Raw genomic sequence first — 21,056 nt, 5'->3', positions numbered from 1 at the left:
TAGATGTTTATCATGTTCGGTGGTTTGTTGACCGGAATTGACCGGAACCGCAGGCCCCCAACGACGACGGTAACGAGCGCCACCACCTCTTCACAATGAAGACGTTCATCATATCCATCCATATGCGCTTTCATCCGTCCATGAATCCACTGCGTTCGTTGTGCCAAGTTTGTTCTTTATTCTCGTAGAATTTCTCACTTTATTATGGTGTTATAGTGAGAAACTATGTTTATTCTATGGTGTACTGCAACGTGGGCTCTAGGCAAAACGATCGTCAACAATCGTGTCCCTCTATTTACGCTCGCGTAGTCGGTGCAGCGGCGCGAAACTATGTCGGAATCCCGCCCCACAAAGCGCCGTAAGGTGTACCTGGATCGTGACAAGTTCTTTCAGGTGCCTGTATCAAGTCTGTACAAGCGACTAAAGCACCACGCCGCAGCTACGTCAAAAGTCACGAGCACAAGTCTCTGCAACGGAGACGACTCTCCGGCTTCGGAAGAAACGAGCGCACCGTGTGTTGCACACAGTGACGACGACGGCAACGACGACGTCGGTGCCAATGGCAGTGCGGGCACTACTCCGTGTAGTTCTACGTACAGCAGTAGCGCGCACTCGCGAAGTGACGACGAGCAAGGGAGCTCTGAAGATAGTGATGAAGAGAGCGACGGTCTTGAGGAGAGGCACAGTCTGAGGACGGAGACAATCGCCAGTTTTCTGGCTTTAGCCAGGAAACCTTGCCAGGCTCACAAGTCACGAAAGCTGGCGCAATTGCGGCAGTTATGTCATATGCCATTGCCCACGGTCTCATTTGGACGGCACTAGGTGATCTTTCAAAGCTTATTAACTTTCTGTTTGGTGCCAATGTATTGCCGCGCAGTGAGTACATGTTTCGCAAGCTGTGGAGTAAAGAAGCAGAAGAGGTGCTACAATACTATTATGTATGTGATACATGCAGTGCAGTAATGACGCCACAAGGCAAAATGGCAGAGTGCCCAATTTGCGAGCGCATTGAAAGGCTTAAGGCCTTGAAAGAAAAAGGCTCATTTTTTATCATCCTTGACTTTCACAAACAGCTCAGCTTTTTGATAGAAAAAACAAAATCTGAGTTAGAGTCGAGTTTGGTAAAAGCACGATTGCCGGTATCGAAAATAAGTGATATCACAAATTCTCGGTGGTATGCTAAACTGAAGAAGGCAAGAAAACTTGCAGATGATGACTTGGCACTGACCATAAACACTGATGGAAGCCCGGTCTTCAAGTCGTCAAAAACATCTGTGTGGCCTCTTCAGTTCATTGTTAATGAACTCCCACCGCATTTGCGCTTCAAGCACCCGGTACTTGCAGGACTTAGGTTTGGCAAGTCACATCCGAACATGCAACTCTTCCTCAACAAGTTCGTGCAAGAAGTGAACAGCACGAAACCAGTGAGATGGACTTACCAGAACAAAGTGCATACATCTAGACCTTTCGTACTTTGCTGTTCTGTGGATGCGCCTGCAAGGGCAGCTGTGCAAAACATGGTGCCCTTCAATGGCTATTTTGGGTGCCCTTGGTGCCTTATAAGGGGTGAGCATGTGGAAGGTGAGTAGTTCGTTACTTTCTTGCACTCTTCTCCAGGACCGAATGTGTGCAAGAAAGTTATGCATGTTGGAAAAGTCACACTCTGCAGTGCTTTGTACAATTTTTATATTTCTTATTTGCTTTAGGGAGCATGAGATATGTCACAGATGAGCCAGTTGAGGCACGGACTTCTGACCTACTCAAGAGAGATATGAAGATGGCACTTCATTACAAAGATGTCATCAATGGTGTGAAAGGACCTTCAGCATTGATCAACTTGGAAGGTAACAAATGTTAATTGTTACCCTGTCAATTTGCTTAACTGATTGCTTAACTGATACGGTGCTACACAGAGCACTTCTGTTTGAACTTGAGTCTAATTGGAATCAAATTTCTCGATCGTGATTGTGTTCTTTGTGTAAGCTATAAAAGCCAATCTGTTACGTCCGGATTTGGCGCATTAAAAATGCCCAGCATTAATTTTGCTATTTGTTTGTGGGTTGTCCAAGGAACATGGTACTGCTTTTGACATCCTTGACTGGTGTCAAAAGAGCTGTCCTTCAAACTAGATGTGTGAGTAGATCACAGTGGCTACTATTATGTTTTAGCAAATAGGCTGATTTCACCACATTCAGAACACATGCACCAGGGCCCTGTCAGCACCATGGTTACGGCAATCCTTGATGCTTTCACACTGTACTCAACTTCAAGGCAACATTAAGACGAATGCTGAGAACTATGCCAATGGAGCATTTGCAGTGCAATTTAGTGGGTATTTGGGAGAGTGCAAAGCATTTGCTCTACCCCATTCCAATGGTAAAATCTTTTTGTTCTCACTTCCCTGGCTATAATCTCGAGGGGTAAGTTTGTCATGCTGCATACGCAAAATACTTTGTACCATTGTTGCAATTCAGCCTGCTAAGGACTTCTGCTATGGGCATGCTTTGTGGCAGCAGTTTTCTAGTGAATGTTATTATGAAATTGAGTCTGTTGCAGATACATCTGTTTTCTTACAGGTGCTTAATTACACTTACTGCACCAATTAATGGTAAACTGCACCAGCACCCTAAATTCGCTTGGTCGTGGACCAAAATTCAAGAAGTAGTGAAACAATTCTGACAAAAAACGCAGCTAGCCTTTCATTTACTGAAATCTTTGTTTACCATGAAATTATTGTCTTTATTCTGCGTCATTGCTCCCAAATCTATCAGATAACTCCTTTGGGTAGGACCCAAAAATTGGGTTCCTTGCACTCGGGCTGTAGGGGCACGCAATCTTCAGACTGTACAGCACCAGTAGTGGTTCACAATTCACCTGGTTTGCTGATGCCACTCCACAGCCTCAACCTATCTTTTTTTACACTGAGTGTACAGAAGTGCATGCAGCGTGGCTGTCACATCAAGTACAGGCCACTAGCCAAAGCGCTGCACACCAAATCTACATTGGCATCCGAGACCTCTTACAACTGATGCATCTGACGTAACTGATGGCTATAAAAAGCTATGAAAAAGATGCGTGGCTTTGGTGGGGACACTTCGGGCATCAACAGGCATGTAGATAAACAATATTTCTCATACTCATTAAATTACACTGTTTTGTGTGATTTCATAAAAAAATTACACTTAATAAAGGAGAGCGAAGCCCGTGAAGTAGTCAACAGGGGGAGAGAGGAAGGAGGCATTCCTCGGTAGTTGGCATCAATTGTAAGTCGCTGGAAAAGTGGCAGTGAACACTTGCACGTGTAGGGGCGCTTGCTTGTAATTTTACAGTATTTATGCTTAGGCTGAGGATGTACAAGTTAGCAAAAGTAGGATATGTTGCTGGCAATATCTTTATATAAGCTGTCATTGACACATGCATAATTGTCGTTGGCCGCTAATTCTGGCAAAATGAAATAGTGTAACAAATGGTTACATTAGGTGTCTGTGTTGCTTAGTTTTGCTTTTACAAAATGTGTGTCCTCTGGTGCAGTTGCATGTTTTTGTGGGTTTTATGCGACTGAAAAAGGTCTAATGTGTTTCTCATATTGTTAGTAAGCAGTTGTTGTGTTATGTAATTGTGAAGATTGCATTGCGAAGAAACAGCACACACAAAAAAAGCAGAGACAAGAAAGATGGACAGGCTAAATGGTGTCCGTTTCTTCGCGCTGTTTCCCCGTAATGAAGCCAAACAACAAGCTCAAGTTCAGACCCTTTCAGAATATTGCATGTTAGTTATCTTGTCACTGGTGTGCCCTATGACAGTGTTGAAAATTTCTCTTTTTACATTTCTTTTTGTCATTGTTTAGTATGCTTTCAATTACATTGTTAATATTCTTGATTATGTGCCCTTCAAGAGTGCAAAGTGTTCTTGCGCTGTTATGTACAGTGCCTTCTGGGCCAGTCAAGCTGTTTATGGCTGCTTTTAGTCAAGTGTTTGTTTCTAGCATATACTGGAAACATAACATTGCAGTTGAACTAGATAGCACCTCGGTGGCATGAGCACTGTGTAGTGCTCCTAATTTTAGAATATTGGACGATTTTCAATTTCATAGCAAAATGAAAAGTTTTCCCGCTAAAAATAGCAGATAGAAGAGAAAACAGCGCTCTTTCCTTTCTGACTATTATCCCTTGTGGTGTGAATTCACAGTGAATAGGAAAAATCTTTCTCAAATTTTACTCAAAAGTTGGTGCTGCTTCACATTGAATCAAAACCAACCTGGCCAACTTTCACCGTTTTAACAAGTGCTTGTATTTATGCTAGCAGTTGGTTGGTTGGTTGGTTGGTTGGTTGGTTGGATGAATGCAATACCTGCAAGTAATTTTCTGAGCTTTTATTCTCTTGTTTTTGGCACAATATGCTATTTTAAACACACTACTGTGAACTGTGTTGACTCACACAAAGCATGCTTTCATTCTAGGTTTTGATCTCGTGAATGGTCAGAGTGTGGACTACATGCACTGTGTACTTCAAGGTGTCACCAAACAACTGACTGAGACGATCCTTTCATCTACAAACTGCAACCAGCGCTTCTATGTTGGTAATGTAGCAATTTGAAGTTATATGCAGTTTATTTCGGTGTTGCTTGATCATTCACATGTCATTTGGATATCTTGCCACATAGCTTAGAGTGTAGAATGACTTGCTATTTTGAGGATAGCAGAATAGCAGTCCTCAAAATTGCATTGTATGTCCAGTATACAACACAAGAATCTGACTGCAACAACAGTCACTGCTTCTTATATACTCAGGTTGAGGTCCCAGTTAGTCAGACATCAAGGGCGGTATTCTGTAAGAGTCTACTTAGTGGACTGTCCATTTCGGCTGTCGCTGATTGGCTGCTGCTTCATGTGCAGGAAGAAAGGAGACTGGCTGGCACCTTCCTGCACGTCAAGCAGCAGCCAATCAGCGACAGCCGAAATGGACAGTCCACTAAATAGACTCTTACAGAACACCGCCCCAGCACATCCTTCTGTATGTAGTCATAAAAAATACTGTTCATGCACTTAAGGGGATCAAAAATTGATTTTCTAGAGGGTGTTTTTCTGTGGCAATGTGCTGAGTATAACCTCGAAGGTACATAAGGACATGGTGACTTTTTCTAAAATTATGTGAGTCTTTTAGACAATCGCATCTTTTTCACGGCACGATGGCACATGTGCCCTGCCCTAGCAGATTAATCGCAAAACGTTTTGGAAGGGATGTGCGCGCAGCTGTGTAGTCTGATTTTGGGGGAAAGTCGCCCCCCCCCCCAAAAGATGCGCACAGATGCGCACTGCAAAAACTCGTGCCATATACCGCGTTGTAACTCCACTGGTATATAGCTCTACGTCAGTGCTGTGCCAAAGATGTGTGTAGTGCAAGACTGCAACTCTACTTAAAAACATCGGCCAGGGGTTCGTGCCAACTGCACCGTGAACCATGTAGTTGCCACCTTGCCTTGATGGCTAGCAAATTTATTGATAAACACCTGCGTTACACTTCGGACACTTACACTCTTCTTGCAGCATTGGCTCTCTCTTGCTGGTGGTGGCAGTGCGTGCCTGATTTCACATACTCGTTTAAGGTGCGGTAAGACTGGGTCGAGAAGGGATTGACAAGGCACTGCTACGCCAGCGATTGGCCAACTATTCAGCACAGCGTGTCGCTCAGACCATTTTATCTTAATAGGCCGACAGTGACCGCAAGCAACAGGCACGAGTTGTCATAGTGTGACTAGCCTTCTTGTCGACGGCACCTACAAAGTCAGTGTGTCGACCATGATCACTCGACCGAACCCCTCACGATTGGCCATTGAACTGACAATGTGATATCTGCAGTTCCTTTGCTTGTATATATAGTTATAATCGCGCTCAAAATTAGTCGAAACATGCCTTCGAACTTGGAATGCACAAGCTTCAGTTCTGTCAAGGTGTGCATATGAAGTTTGAGCCAATGTTGATCCTGACCTCACCCGTCCGTCTCTTTGTCTTGTTTGTTTTGGTGTCGCACCATATGCTCTTGCAACAAAATTATTTGACCTGCCAACTAGCCCAATCTGCCACCTTTCTGTTGAACGGAACTTAGTTGAGTAAATTTACTTCACCGTCACAGCTACTATTCACAACGCAGAGCAATGTCAGGTGCTGCATTCAATTCCTTGTGCATTACACCTGTTTACTGCAAAGTTTGATGTTGGGCTAGTTGTATTTCCACTAGTTTTCCCACTTAGTTTTCCTGTGCTAGAATGACACTTCCACCATTTACATGTGTGCGATGTGTTGGAAATGCAATGCGATGAGCCATTGTCATAGTCATGTAAATACCATGATTTCAGGTACTTTCAACTGTAACTGTGAAACAATTGTTTTTTACTGAAGCACACTTTCTGGCTGCATAGCTTGTGGTGAATGCAATTTGTATGAAATGCATCAGGTGTATGCATGATGTTTAGTCACTATGTAGAGGCAAGCATGAAGACGGCAATGTAGTTGCTTGTTTTTATTGAGAAATAGTGTGTTTTTAATAATTTTTATTATATGTGACTAACTCTACATTATTTCTGTTTGCAGGTGCACCTTCAGTTGCTGCAAAGATAGTCACGGCTACTTGCCATAAAGCCCCCACACTGCGTGACCAGGCTGCCACGCCCACTCAAAGATCGCGGCCACTGGAAGGCATCAGAATGGAGGCACTGGATATTGTTTTATGCACTCCCTTGCCTTGATGGTATCCTGCACCCCGAGTATTGGAAGCACCTGTCTCGGCTCTCAGAAGGCATCCACATCCTCCTTCAGGAAGAATTGGATGCCCGTGACATTGACAGAGCAGGTAGTTTTCGTTTTACCATGTAATTAGTAAATGCTGCATTGAATTCCGAAGCACTGCAATTTTATAGTGTGCCTATGTGCTTAGATATACAGTTAAATCTGGATGTAACGAAATTGAAGAAAGTCCGAAGTATTTCGTTATATACAGGGTTTTGTTACATGCAGTTTCACAGTCAAAAACCGGAAATTAGCATGCAAAAACAACACAAAACGAGGCTGATATCACTTGATGACTGATATATTGATGACATCAAGCGGCGTTCCAAACAAGCTAAATCATGCAATGCGGCTTCATCATCGTGCGCGCCGATGGAACGACGCAAGAGGTCCAACGCGCCCATCACCTCTCTCGCGGCAGGCACGGCAAACAGCAGATCTGCCTCTGATGCACCTTCCTTATCACTGCAATCTTGCATGGTTTCAACAAGCGCCGCATCTTACATTTCTTCAGTACATACAGCGCCATTGTCAGCATACAAAAATACATCAAGTTCAACGTCGTGAGCACACCACCATTCGCACGTAGCGCATCCCACACTTTGGGGACATCAGGTGTGTTTTCGGGCTCCTCTTTGTCGTCGCAGGATCCAGCTTGAACTACCTCTATTTGGGCCTTGGTGAAGCAATTCGACACCGTCTGCGCTCCAACTTCCTGCCACGATGCGGCAAGCATCTCGATTGCTTGGTATATGTTTATCTTCGTTTGCCATTCAAAATGGATGTTCAGCATAATTTTATCCATCACCCGATGGCAGTAGCAGCATTTGAAGTGGTTGATAATTCCTTTGTCCAATGGCTGTATCAAGGATGTGTAATTGAGAGGACAAAATATCAACTCGATGTTTAACAGCTGAAGGCCATCGACGTGATGCGAGGAGCAGTTGTCAAGCAGCAAGCAGATTTGCCGGCCTTGATGCTTGACGTCTTCGTTAAACCCTTTCAACCAGTAGGGAAAGATAGCCCGCGACATCCACGCTTTTGAATTGGCCACATATTTAACTGGCATTCGCTTCGTTCCCTTAAAGCATCTGGGCTGGGAACTTTTCCAGATAACTAACGGGATTCCTTTGTCACTGCCATCGCTGTTGGCGCAAAGCAAAACCATCACGCGGAGTTTGCTTTGCTTGCCCCCGCGGCAGTCTTCTTCTTTAAGTGCCAGCGTATGATTTGTCAACATCTGATAAAACAGCCGTCTCATCAGCGTTGTAGACGTCAGCCGCCTCGCAGTGACTCAAAATGCCAAGCAGCTTCTTTGGCCACCCATGATGCAGAAGCATTGCTGTTGGCAGAGGCAGACTCGCCGCTAATGATTTTCCCGACGACTCCATTTCGGCTCTTAAATCCTTGCAACCAGCCGTTGCTTGCATTGAAGTCCTCGTGGCCCAGTATGCATGCAAAATTCTTCACTTTTTGCAGCAAGATCACGCCTTTTATGGGCACGTTCTGAGTCCGTGTGTCCAAAAACCACATAAACACGGCTTTGTCCATTTCGGCGTAAGTCGACAAGTTCATCCTTTTTTTGTTTGAACTGGTACCTGACTCCACTGCACTGCGAATGCTATCTTTCGCATTCAAGATAGTCGACAGGGTGCAGGCTGGTATGTTGAAACAACGGTGACCGCAATCACTATTAAAAGCTTGTCCTCAAAAGACAAAACTTTGCGCTTCCTCGCCGAACTCATTGTCGAAGTGAACAAACACCGTGAGACATGTGCGACACACTGCTGAAGTTAACACTCGCGTCGCGTCCGTTCTCACGTTCACAAACCTGCCACTGTGCCACCATACTACAGCGTACTAGATTGGGGGAGTGGGTCCAATGAGGGCTCTGCGCTGAGACATTTTTTATTGAAAATCCAGGTGGCGCCACCGTCGCTTTCTCCCGAATGAGCGGCCCCGCTCACCGGCCAGACGCTTGTCGCATTAGAGACCCTACCGCAGCTGCATGGAGCTTTGACAGGCGGATACTCGGTGGCGGTAACACTGAATTTATTCCCCACCGACCTATTGTAAATCAAATGGAAAAAGAGTGGCGGAAAGAACGCAAACGACGCAACAACGACGGTGCGTTGAGCAGACAACAGCTACTCAGCCCGCAAGCTCGCCTCAGCCAATGAGCGCAGCCGAAACAGCCGGAGCCAACATTTGTTGGCCGGAGATTCAGTGAAGCGATGGCAGTGCCGCCACATTTTCCACCTTTTTTGCTTCACCCTCAGTGCTTGCTAAGGCGTCCGCTGGACCCACTCCCCCATTCTAATAAACTCTACACCATACAATGAAAAACCGACTTCGGTGCCACGCCAACACGCTTAAGCCTAAAAAATACTGAAACACAAGAAGGCACGGTAGTGACACCTGGTGTCACGATGCATAAGCGAAAAATGCAGAGGCTCTCCGCTTGTGGCAGAGCGGCACTAAGGGAGCTAGCGACTTTCATCATCATCGCGGCACACTGACTCTATTGCTCTGGCTCGCGGCGATCGCATGCGTTCCTCTTGGGATTGGCCGCTTGCCTTATTCATCAGTTACAAACGTTAAGCATTATTTGCCCAAATTTTCGGCAGAGCTACTGCTCACGATCATAAATGATGAGCGTAGAAAATTTGTTACATCAAGGTCAGTTGCCACAATGCCTTTGTTACGTCGAGGTCAGAAATACATGGGCTTCTATGGGGGGTAGCGGGGTTGGGAAATGAAAATTTTTTTTTAAATCCTGGTATTTCTTACATCCAGGTTTAACTGTATATGCATAATAAACACCCCTGGGTGGTCACAATTAATCTAGTGTGTCCAACATTTGGTATTTCTCATAGCCTACAGTGCAGCTCGTGGTTGTGAAAACCTTTTAATTGGAAATTATGTTGTGTAATGTTTACAGAACTTAACTTACTGAAATAATTTTTGCAGTGTTAAAGTTCTTTTGAAGTACTGTTAAACACTTGCAACATCTTGAGGCAATGCTTTCTTTTTCAGAGGCCCTCTTGAGCAATTTTGTTTGCCGCTGCGAGACGTATACGGCACAGCATTCATGACGTTCAATGTCCACGCCCTGCAACACTTGGCAAACTGTGCTCGCTCACTTGGACCACTTTGGGCACATTCAGCGTTTGTGTTCGAGGGGGGGAATGGCAGCATTGTGCGCCTAGTGTCAGCTGCAAACGGGCTGCCATGGCAGATAACTGAACGAGTCATCATGGCACAAAAGCTGAATCAGCTGATAGAAAGTGTCCTGTTGTCTCCTTCAGAAAGAGAGCTCTACAATGAGTTCATTGGTTACCCACCCATAAAAAAGGCGTTGAATGTTTGCAATTTGACTTTGTTGGGGAGGGGAAAAGATAGAGTCCTCAGTGCTGATGAACAGGACAAACTTCGCCATTCCTGTGGGATATCCATAACGACGGGCTGTGGAGTATGAGCGTTTTGTGATGAACAAACAAGTCTTTCACAGCACTGCTTACCAAAGGGCATCTAAGTCGGACACAAGGTTCATCAGAACAAACAGCAGCTGCTACAAATGCATTGAAAAGATACTCTTTGTAAAAGAGGCAGACATTTGTGCTCTCTTCTGCAGGCCACTAATTATTGCTGATACAACTGCAGTGCCTCCTCACATTAAGGAATGCTTCTTGTCACCAGACAGTGATTTAGATTTATTGTTTCCAGAGGAGGTGGCCGACACCTGTATGTACATAAATTTCACAAATGAAGAAAAAACATTCATTTGTGACTTGCCAAACAAAATTGAAAGAGATTAAATTTGGTTGTAAATGCATAATGAGAGGGGGCCCATAAAGTAAGAATTTTTCATTCAGGTGGGAGAGGGGCGTTAAAACTGATGTACGTCACTAGATACACATACTACACTGTTTCCGAAGGCAAGCAGTGACCTTGTGCAAAGTCAAGTCTGCTCACTGCATTGCTTTCTTATAAGCCTCTATTGACTGCATCAGTTTTGCTGTGGTGGACATAACATCTGTGTGCTTAGTTTAGTTCATTCCTGTCCTGAGAATTTTTTCGACATCAAAAGGCTTGCTAATTTTAAATGTGTACTGTAAGTCCGGGCAGTCAACTAGCATATTTACATAAGTAATTATGTGATGTGGTTAGGAGGAAATGCCTTATTGTGGGAATGTGCAGTGGGCTTGTGCACCACAGCAATACCCTCGCCCACAGAGCATGTGGCACTTTTTGACAAAATGTGGGATGACAACCGTATAACATACCTGCTCCTTGAATCTTGCCCCCGGGAAGTAATTTCCAAGGCTAAAGCAAGGGCGTAACTTTTTTTCATGTCAATTTTTTTCTGTTAATCACTAAATTTTTAATGACTCGTTCATTGTTAAGAGCTATCGTTATTGAAATATCACCAGTCCATTTGCTATTTTCAGTTGCCAATTACTACAAATTTATTCCTGTTTTTGAGTATAGCGATGCATGACTACTAAAAAACCAATTGAAGCTTCTTATTTTTTGGTATAGAAGCCAAGCTGTGCTTTTCTTGTTCTCCATGTGCTACCCAGCATTGTGAGGAATGTCATTTGCTCAGGCACAGGCTACAATGCGTTTCCGTCGAGCCGTGTCGATGCAAGGCAGGCTGCCAATGGTTCAAGCTATTTCTCACTATGATCAGCACTACTTTGATAAAGCTCCACACATGACATACTAGAGCTTGCCAGATCTAATTGTTTAGTTGAACGGAACAAAGATCCAACAACACGATTCCAGCAATGAAAAAGGTTCAGTTCTTCACTGTAGCTGCACAACTCTGTGCGACCACTTTAAAAATCCAGAGGAACCAGATTTCTGCTTGTTCCTACCAGCAATGCTCAAGAAAACATTAGTATTTTTGAATCTGGCACCATCTAGTGTATCTGCATTCATACCAAATTGATTACACTTCATTTGTCTGTGACAATCGTTATACAAAAGGAAATATCTTGACAAATGAGACTTGTCCTTGGCACGGAAAGAGTTACAAGAAAGCCTCTTTAGAATATAGAGGAGGTAACGAGGAAAATGAATGAAGCACTGAGGGAAACTTGATTTCAAAGGTTCGAGAGCAGTTTTGAACATGTTTAAAACACTGGGAGGAATGTATTGTCTCAGCCTAAGTTCTTTGCAGGTAATTAATATTTGGTAATGCTTGACAAACTGTTTTAATGAAAAAAGCAACTCCAATTACTTTTGGGTCTCGTCATAAACACAGCATACTTTAAGTGGCAGGTGACAAGACGGCTAAAACAAGTGGTTGGATAGTGCCTCTAAGCTGCTAGAACATTGTACGGAACAGTGCACACATGGAGAAAACATGATTTTTATTCATGCCAGTACAGCTTCAGCATTCCTTGTACTTTATCAGAAAATGTGGCTATGACGCATTAGATGTATTGAAAGCTCAGTCTGTAGGCCTCATCTCTAGTAGCTTTAAACAATTGTGTTGGAAAAAGCAGCGTGGTTAAAGTAACCATCATGATGCAGGCAGAATGAAAAAAAAATTAGGAAATTTAAGAGTTCTCTTAACGCATTATAAGACAAGTAGAAAGAACAACACGTCTGATTGGCAATGCCATACGGAACCGAACAAATCCTGAATAAGAAGTCCAGCATTCTGAAGAAATATGGTTGGAATGAGAAATGGACGTGAGGTTTTTATGGTTTTAGAATAATTACAATTGAGCAAGTCATTGACATTGAGAGATGTCAAAACGGATGGCTTTGATGGTTTGGCCAGGAATTGAAAAATGGTAGCTGCTTTTTAGAAACTGCAAGCTGGGCTAGCTGATCTTAGGTCGAACTTTCAGTGTAAAATGGGGATGGAACAACAAACACATGGACATTTGTATCTGTGTGTACCTTGTTCTCTTTGCCCTTTTTGCACCTAAATAAATATCAATATGAGAGCTCTGATATTGGCAAGGAGGACTGCGGTCTGCCTAAGAGGTGGCAATAAAATATGCACAAATCTTTAAGCACTAGGACCCTGAGGGAAGGCTGGGTTGCTGAGAGGGCAATGTAGAGGCAACTGACCAAGAATAGTGACCTCATTTACAAATGTAGGAATGGACAGAAGGATAATCAAGGTGGGAATGCTAATTAGGTGTTCTCTGTAAATGTGCATTGCATTTACGTAATGTGGAAGCATTACAAAGCTCCTATCAAAGTATGTGGTCACACTTTCATATGGGCTATTTGAGCTATATATATTATTTGAGGTGTAAGTGCAAATTAAGGGGAAGAAATGGTCTGGGCCAGAAAGTAAACGGCTGTAACAAATATTCTAAATGACATTGAGAGAAAAAAATAGAGGTTGGCAGGTCATGTGGTGCCTAGGGCAGATAACCAGTGGATCATTGGAGTTACAGAATGGGCGCCAAAGGAAGCGAATTGCAGTCGAGGATGGCAGAAGATTAGGTGGGCTAATTAAATTGAGAAATTTACAGGTGCCAGTTAAATTTGGCTAACGCAACATGAGTAATTGGAGATCACAGGGAGAGGCCGAAAAACACCTGTGTATTTCGATTTACGTGCACGTTAAAGAACCCCAGGTGATCGAAATTAATCCGAAGTCCCGCACTATGCGTGCCTCATAATCAAGTGGTGGATTTGGTGCGCAAAACCCTGTAATTTAACTTTTTTTAGAGGCCTTCATCCTGCAGTGGAAATACACAGTATGCTGATGATGATGACTATTTGATTAACATGCAAAAACAAAAATTCCTTTTACTTGTAAACAAGAGGCAGCTTTATTTCATACATGTTAACAAAAGTGGTTTTGTTACATTTTGTTCAACCTGTCCTATCTGCCTTTCATTTGCCTTCATTGTATATAGCTTGTGTTCTGTGCCTGTTTTTACGATCTTGTGTCATTTCTTATCCATGCTCGAGAGTAGAGGGAGTACTACATGCAATAATTTTTAAGCGAAGCTTTATAGGCTCACAAGTTTCGGAGGTGGTGGTGCTGGTGGTGATGTCATGCTGAAAAGTGGGCCGATTCTGGTGATAGTGCAGAAAGGGTCCATGCTCGTACGGATTATGGAGCGTGCCAGCACTAGCCCGTGCTGCCACGCTCCAGCACGGGCTAGTGTTGCACGGGCTAGTGTTAGCGTAGCATGCACGGGCATGCTACGCTAAGAGATCGGGTGTCGGTTGTTCCTCTCCCGCAAGAGCCCACGATTTTACCAGTCTATGTGGGCGCTCGTTGCCACAGGATCAAGCTGTCGTATATGGCGGGCAGGGGTACTTCTTGGACGGATAGTCATTTAGCTTAAGAACTAAGCTCTGTAGCCGAGCAAGGCAGGTCTTTTGCAGCTAAGGAGAGAGGGCAGGGCATCTCCTTAGCAGATAGCGTGCTAACGCTAGCTCATTCGTGTCGCAAGTGCCACAGGTTGCGTCTAGAGACTTGTCAAGGGAGTGAGTTCTGAATAGTAAGCTCAATCTACGCTTCCTGTAAAGATTCAGCTTACAAGCATTTTAGCTTACAGGCAACATAACAGGCCTGTCAATGAGACCAATGGCTTGCAACTGCTGCTTGCTGCTTTACTGTGCACTACCAGAAAACTAGAAATCTGCTCTGGTTCTTTTGTGTCTTTTGACAGTGCATCCAAAATGTACAGGCGCAGTGTTGTAGCGATTTATATTCTGCTGTTAACTTCTTCAGCATGCACCTCTACTTTTCTGATTGAGATATTTTGTCGATTCTCAACAGTGACAATATATTAGTACTTTCAGTGAATGAACATCAGTACCTTTAAATTCACCTAAGGTATTCTTACGTGTTTTCCTGTTTGCCCACTGTAAAGCACATGATTTGCTAACCTGTTTCTCTGTTTATCTGCTGTATTTTTTGTTATTGCATTAGTAGCATTAAGTTCTAAAACAGCTCAAGTTTTGGAACATTGTATGCTGCCTAAGCTGAAAAGAATGTTTTATTTGTTATATGTATTATATTCTGTATGAGATGTTGAATAAACAATGCTGTGAAGATCAAACTTTTTGAACTTGTCTTGGCCTAGTTGGTGTTTACTGAAGGACATGTATACACCACTACAAAGATGTAGAATAGACGGGATCATGGTGTTGTCTTGTTTTTCCATCTGTGCTTTGTCTTTTTAGCGGTAAATGTGTCCTCAAGTAACCCATTTTGAAGCAACATGTTTTTTTTACTTATCAACTGGCTGCCATGACCAACAAATGGCACACTATTTTGTTCTAATATGGGTCAACAGTGGTTTTAGTTACTGCACTTTTTGACAAAAAATGCTACAAATAAGTTTGACAAGTGCACCGAACCTAAAATGAAATTTTGGTGGAAATGAAAACATTATTATTTCTTGAGATGGAATCGAACACATTGTTCGTGGCTTATATAGAAATTACTAAGTTTAGATTGTGAAGAAAGGTAGTGAGAAATTGGATTTTGTGGCACATTACTGTGAAACAGTACTAGGGCTGGATTCCTACAATGTGACTGCAAAAGCCAGCATATTATTTTAAAGCGCATTCCTTATATTTTATAGGTGTTCGTGTTTTATTCCATGCATACTGTGGTATAAAAAACTTCATGCTTACAAGCTGTGCTGCTTATGTGGCAGCAAATACAAGGGTAAAACTGGCATCCCTCTTTGCGTTTAGATACGCATTACACTATATTGCAGTTTCGTACGGATTCAAGTTCTCATTGTGCATTGAAGCTGAAATTCTTTGCTCCAGATCGCTAAGGTTTTCAAGAGACAATATACTTCTGAATGGCAATATGCTGAACTGTGCATCACTTGTCAAAGTACAGCTGTAGTAAAAGCATCATTTTGGATTTGAACACCTAATTATTTTTGTTACAAAGTACACATATGGCTTGGCTTGACTTGTATGTGACCAAAGCAGTGGACAGGAAACCATGAAGACACATTGTTGTCATTTCAGAAATAGTTGAGCAGTTCAAGGAGCACGAACTGTATAACATTGACTCGATAAACAATATTATTTCTTATGGCTAAGGCCACGCTAGTCAGCTTCCCATATGTGCTGGTTTAAATTGCCATGGTGTTTACCTATCACTGTTTCCAGCATAGGAAAGAAACACGGTTGTGACTGCACACTGAAAAATTCTTAAGAATGTTCAATGTTCTTGTCACTTCTGCAGTATTGGAGATCCTTGACCAGTAACTTAAGCCTGAACTATTGCAATTAAAAAGATGAGTACGACCAAAATTGGTGGTTGGTCTATTTAATGCCAACGTCTACGATAGCACAATTTACAGCTTTAATAAGTAGAAGACAATGCATCCCCTTGTAACAGTACTTATACAGAACACTATTGATAATTTATTTTGTGATTGGGAGACTTAGCATCTATATACTCAGTCACCTGTTGTGCAGATTGGTGTGCCTGATGTCCGGATTTCCCAATTGTAGATGTTCATAGCATTACATATTTAGCAGCATTATTTAAATGCTGTGACTACACCAGAGTCGGAACTGACCCCTTCTTAATGAAGTCAACAAGGATGTTGCCGAATCGAAGTGCGATTGTTAGGGGCAGATCAAAAGGCATGCATGGGCACACAGATACGTTATATCGTAGCTGTACCACGTAATACTGCCGATTGACACAAAGCTTAGGCTGAACATCATTCTACATCCATAAAAATTTGAACTTGTTCAGTTTTATTTCCACTCGTAAAAGAAATATTTTAGTCGTAACATATAAATATGTATAATAGTGCAATAGCATGGTTTCACGATTATTCACAACAGAATGAAACCTTCATTCCAGCATATCAGAAATGCTACTGTGGGCTTTCCTTTCCGTTAATTGTGCTTAAATTGGCATTTAAAACTGTAACTCCGTGTATCAAAAATTAGTAACTCTGTCCCTGTATATGCTATGAGTTTTTGTGCCCACTGTATTGCTCGCTGCTTTCGAGTGTCACCCATTACGGCCATCGCTATTTAAAGTAAGCATGCCCACCATTGTGTCTTTCTTACCCAGTATCTGGCTCCTATATCCCAGCATTGTATAGCACAACCCATCATCCTTCACACTATACCCATCTATTGCCCATTCCTCTCCAGCATGCCCAAAATGATGGGCACAGCCTCCCAGCATTGTAGAACGTTACCCACCATTGTTTACACTACGGCCACCATACTGCCCGCTGCTTCCCAGCACTGCCCACCATAGTGGGCACAGCCCTCCCAGCACTGCCCACTATACTCACCTATGAATTCCATCATGCGCGACACGATTTCCATTATACCCAGTATTATTTCCAGCACCCACCATGCTGTTTTTTCCGATAGGGCAGTGGCCACAAACTGAAGAATATGGCCAGAAACAACATATGCTTGTGCTTCCAGCATACAGGCAAACTGAGGCATCAGGACTAAGTCGCACACAGTCATTTGCATATGCATTAAATAGCATTCGTCCCAATCATAAACCATACAAGAAAATTTGAGTCTACGTTTTGTAAGATGGGTGTGCCTCAAGGTAGTTCACGTTTACCTACGTGTCGGGAAAAAAATAAAATATAAGATTCGCAATTTCGCTTTCTTTTAAGGTAAATTTCCGCCGGATGAAATTGCGTCGTTTAGACTTGAAATAAGTTTCACAATCGAATAAACATGCATGTCCCCTTTCCCTATGTTAGAAAACTTGCCACCACGAATGTGATGCTGTTATAGTATGTGACCGAGCACACCGCAGAATAATATAGGTCCGTGTGTTATTTGTCTAGGTTTACCGAACTAAATGACACCACCTTATTTGTCTTCGTGTTAGTTTTAAAAGCATTTGTATTAGGCTGAAAGAAAACACTCGACAATACTGTTTAACCTTTCAGCGTTTTTTGTTTGTAACGGCACCAGAATCAACCCATGCTTCTGCTGCAAGCATAATGGCCAAATGGTGTATCAGTGCTGAGGGCCACACAGTGATTACTATGTGCGTTGAAAAGCATTCGTCTCAAATACTGTCCTGTATTCTACTCCGCGTCATTGATCTGCAAGAAGAGAAGCATTGTGCAATGTTTTATACCGGCGTATGATGAACGCAAGAGCCCGAAGCACTGCAGAAAAAATATGTGCGTAAAGGAAAAATTATGCATCACCACTAAGTCGCACACGTTCATTATTATGTGCGTTACAAAAATGCGGGGCCATTCCACCACTGGGAAGATGAAAACCAGCGAAGCTGTGAATATGGTGGGTCTGCTGCAGTGAATATTCTCCCCACGATGAGAATGGGCGTATGGCCGTTGGGCATTACCCAATCGATCATGTCTATCAGGAACGTTTCGATGTCTTTCGTAGGCGTTGTAGGGGGGACGTACACAGTTGCGATCACCGTACCGTCAAAGCGTTTTATTAAGCACGGCTACGCCCATCCCGGCGTGCACACAAGCGCTAACGCGCTCAATTGGTCACCAGAGCGACCTACGTCACGTAACGAAGAAGCAAACATAAGACCACGGGAAAAATGTGGTATAATGCACACTTTTTTACAATCATAAGTTTGAAAACGCCGCCAACCAGGTGTTTTCGTACGACTCCACGAGGTGTGTGAAATTGTTGTGCACAAGACTTCCGGTTTTCTACGGACGCAATCTCCTGGAACCTAGCCTATAACAGCTTCGCTGTAAAAGCATTCGTCCCCAATATAATCTCTTGAATTTCACCCCGCGGTATTGATCTGTAAGAAGAGAAGTGTTCTGCAATGATTTATACCGGCGTATGATAAACGCAAAAGTCCGAAGCACTGTCACCGGCTAACTTCCAATTCCGAAGAAAGCCCAATGCCATTGCTTACCCCCACGTAGCAGTCAAAAGCCCTTGCATTAGCTGGAATTTAACGAAGCCCTGTAAGTACCAGACCACCAAACACAGAGCACATTAGGCGGAGTTTGAGGACAGAATAAATAGGCTGGCTCTTGGGCGTGCACTAGTGCGCGTACCAGCGATGTCTAGTGAACTAAAAGGTGGTTTAGCGCTTCTGGAAGAGGGTCAGGTGAAACTCCGCTTGTAGAAGATTGCAAGCATTCAATAAAAAACTTCCACATGTAGAAGTGACAGAGCGTGCGTGGTCCTGAAATCTGACAATTGCTGGAGCAGTGGAGTCCGGGGAACCGATGGAACGGCTGCATCGTTTAAAGGTTGCAGTTGACAGACTGGAAGAGATTGCTTATTTCACGGAGGTAGCTTTATATTTATAAATTAGGAAAACCATACAAGCCACAGAGGTTCGACTTTGCTTGCGAGCGTTGTGATTGTGACACGCTCGAATGGGCGCCTCATCTAGACGAAGACGAGCTCCACGGCGATAGAAAACAGCTGACACATGCTTGCACATTCAACATCCAACAACGTTTCGGGCGTATTCTTGGCAATGCTGTGCCGCATAGTACACACAAGGTTCGATCAAGATCAAGTTCACCCATAGTGTGTGTCAGAGGACTTTAAATGAACATGAAAAACACGTGTCGCCTTTTTGTGGTATGATCTTAATTTGTCTGGCTGTCTTACCCAGCTGCTGCTGACGTATCGCGGCAAGAAATTCTTTGGAATTCTTAACCGTGAACGTGTTTCCCTCCGCAAGAGGATTTAAAATTTCAACTAAGAACTTTGACAAGTTGTGTGTCGGAGATCCAACAAAAGATACAATAGGTCTGAGGGGGCAGCCATCTTTGTGAACTTTTGGCAGTCCGTACGCTCTCGGCGTTGCCCCGTCAGACGAGAAGTGACGGCGGTATAACGACTGGTCGACCATTCCTTTCAATTTTAGCCTGCGCAAGTAGTCCACCAATTGTCTTTCAGTACTTAAATTAGGATCGTGCTGCATCTTTTCAAAGTGCAAAGGATCATTCAAAATTTCTTGCATTTTTTCCTTCATAGTCCTTTCGGTCCATAACAACAATGCCTTTACCCTTATCGGCTTCCAGGACCACGACAGAAGGGTCGGACCTCAGATCCTCAAGTGCAGCACGTTCACTACTAGCAACATTCGAACGAGGCGTTCTGGAATTAGCCAATATGTTCACAATGCGGCTACGAGCAAGGGCTACAGCCGCAGTATCTTTCATGTGACGGAAGCATTACTCTGTTTCTACAATAATGTCACGTTTTGGAATCACCCGCGGTGCTAGAGCAAAGTTCATCCCTCTTGAAAGAACACTCACATAGTCCCGAGACAGCTGTTTCCGAGACAGGTTCTGTATGCTGGTGGCCTCAGTGTGTCGTTGCGGAAGACTGGGTAGCAAAAAGGACAGTTTCTTGTCATGGGCATGCGTGCATTTCTCTCGTTCAAGAGTTTCCGCCCTTGCTCTTGCTTCGAGAACCTCAATGAAGTCGGCAGCGCGTAGTTTCATGCGGAGATATGCCTCGGATGCATAAACTTTACGTCTTGCCTAGATGATTAGCTGCTTGTTCTCCTGAATTCGGGCCTTTAAGGACCCCCTGCTGAAGTCTCTTGCGAGCTTGCGTCCGTAGGGTGTGTCCACCAGTGGTCGGCAGTGCAGGCTTTTGGGAACCACGTTGCTATTGAGGCACTTGTAGTTGAAACGCAGGTGGCAGTCCTGACGGACAATTTTCGTCGCGTAGCCGATGTATTCTCTCATGGGGCCAAGTAGAGCACATCCGTAACGATATCGGATACGTGAAAAAATGTTCCAGAAGCTAGGCGAATTCATATTCAAACGTATAGCTTCACTGGCTTTACTCAACAATAAAACAATAACAAAGCATCGGCAGATCTTTTGATGGAACACGTGGAAACTATATGTCCGTCCACCCATACCTTCCCTGTGAAAATGTATTGCCGTTATGTAGAAGACACTTTCGTCATTGTAGAAAAGCACAATCTGCAGGCTATGCATGATGCACTCAATTGTGTTCATCCTGCCATTCAATTCACTTGTGAAATGGAAGATGGTGACACTTTGGCGTTTCTAGATGTGCTGGTACGTCGGAACGAGGGCGGTTCATTGGCGCCATCCGTATACCGCAAACCTTGCGACAGTGGCAATGTGCTGAGTTTTGACTCGCACCACCCTGCGGAGCACAAATATGCTGTTGCCCGTACACTTCTGTCACGTTGCGACGCGCTGTCGTCGACACAGACCCTGAGGAAGCATGAAGAAACTAATGTTTCCACTGTCCTGAATAAACGGAGCTACCCTCAGCGGTTTGTCGATGACACGCGGCGCCGCATGCAAG

At 43.7% G+C, this 21,056-nt stretch overlaps 1 pseudogene; it reads left to right on the top strand.

Moving 5' to 3' along the window:
- The first annotated feature begins 1,711 nt into the window (after positions 1-1,711).
- Positions 1,712-21,056, top strand: part of LOC119457347 (uncharacterized) — a 24,175-nt pseudogene continuing 4,830 nt past the window's right edge.

This window comes from Dermacentor silvarum, chromosome 7 (assembly GCF_013339745.2).
Source record: "Dermacentor silvarum isolate Dsil-2018 chromosome 7, BIME_Dsil_1.4, whole genome shotgun sequence".
Taxonomy (NCBI): domain Eukaryota; kingdom Metazoa; phylum Arthropoda; class Arachnida; order Ixodida; family Ixodidae; genus Dermacentor; species Dermacentor silvarum.
The sequence above is the reverse complement of the archived record's forward strand: the minus strand, read 5'-3'. Positions and strand labels throughout refer to the sequence as shown.